Raw genomic sequence first — 1,780 nt, 5'->3', positions numbered from 1 at the left:
ATAAAATATATTTACCTCAGTCTCTACTGTACACGATACTCAACTTTCAACAAAAAATTATGAGGCATACAAGAAAGCAAGAAAAGATATAACACAAATTCAAGAGACAAAGCAATTAATAGACTAGACTCAGATATAGCACAAGTATTGGAACTTTTAGTCAGGAAATTTGAAATATCTATTATTAATATGTCAAGGGATCTCATGGAAAAGGTAGACAATATGCACAATTAGATGAGTAATACCAGATGAGACATAGAAACTGTAGGAAAGAATCAAATGCTAGGAAAAGTCATTTTAAAGAGATGAAAAATGCCTACCATGCCTATTGAGCCATCAGTAGAATCAGTATATCCAAGGGAGGAATCAGTGTACTTAATGATAAGTTGATAAAAGTTTCCCAAATTGAAAAAATAGGAGAAAGAAGAGAGGAAGGGGGGGGAGCAGAATGGAAATTCAAGATCTGTGGAACAGTATCAAAAGTCTAACATATGTGTAATTGGGATACAGGAAGAAGAGGAAGACAATGGGGCAGAAGAAATATTTATGGAAATAATGGCCAAGAATTTTCCAAAATTAACCATTTTCCAATCAACAGGTCAAAGAAGCTCACATATATCAGTAGGATAAAAACAAACATACAAAACACCCAGATATAAACAGTTTATATTCAAACGACAGGAAACCAAGGACAAAATCTTGTAGGCAGCCAGAGAAACCAAAAACAAATGAGGAACAAATCTAAGAATAATAACAGGTTTCTGATGAGAAACTGTAAAAAGCAAGACAAAAGAGCTGCATCTTTAAAATTCTTGAATGTTCCACACAGATATGGCCCAATAGAAACCATAGAAGGTCTGGCTTCCTAGATAGCGGAAAGGAGGGACCTGGTAATATATCAGGAAGTGCTAGGAAGTTAACATATTTAGGGGCAGTATTTGACCAACAGAAGGCAAAAATATAGAAATGAACCAGCAAATAAATTGCTCACTTTTCTGCTGCCAACCTCCCAACAATAGATTGTTCCAAGTTGTTAGGATTCCATGTGAGCTCTCTGGAGAAATACTATGTGACCAATTTCCAACTTGTGTTTTTTTTTTTTTAGAAGTTGTTATAAATTAGATTTGCGTTCCTTTTTCTGTGCTTGTTTCCTTCTTCCCTTTCTCTTGTTTCACTGGGATTATACCTTCCCAGTGAGTAGCATATTCACTTTGCTTCAGGATCTGTTTTAGTGTAGAGAAAGTGCCTTACATGTTGATGTTTGTAAGAATTACCTGGGGAATTCAATAAAATGCAGATTCTGATTCAATACCCTTGGGTTGGGCCTCAGATTCTGCATTTCTAACCAGCTCCCAAATGATGCCAGTGCTGCTGGTCCATGGATCACGTTTTGAATCACATAGCTGTACAATATATAGAATAAAGTAACTGGTATGAGAAGGGTTGTAGTAATACTCCCTGGTATGCCATGGCATTGCAATTATTAAAGCTTTTGCTCTTGTTAATTGAGTTGAAGTACAGGTGAATGACATGGTATAAGAACATTGTGTCTTCTGTGCTTGAACATTATGGGGATGATGATAATTATAAGGATTATGTTGTTGGGTGGCTGCTTTTGACATCATCAGAAGCCTTGCAAAAAAAAAAAAAAAATTATAGGCTGTAGACAATTGTTAACCTGTGTCATACTGTAAGAGTCAAAGGACCTTATGGCATCTTAGTAAAACTTTCATCTCCTGTGAGAATGACTAGGCTAAAATTCAAGCCTTTCATCTGAGTA

The sequence above is a fragment of the Budorcas taxicolor genome, chromosome 9, assembly GCF_023091745.1.
Source record: "Budorcas taxicolor isolate Tak-1 chromosome 9, Takin1.1, whole genome shotgun sequence".
Classification (NCBI taxonomy): domain Eukaryota; kingdom Metazoa; phylum Chordata; class Mammalia; order Artiodactyla; family Bovidae; genus Budorcas; species Budorcas taxicolor.
This window is presented reverse-complemented; position numbering follows the sequence as displayed.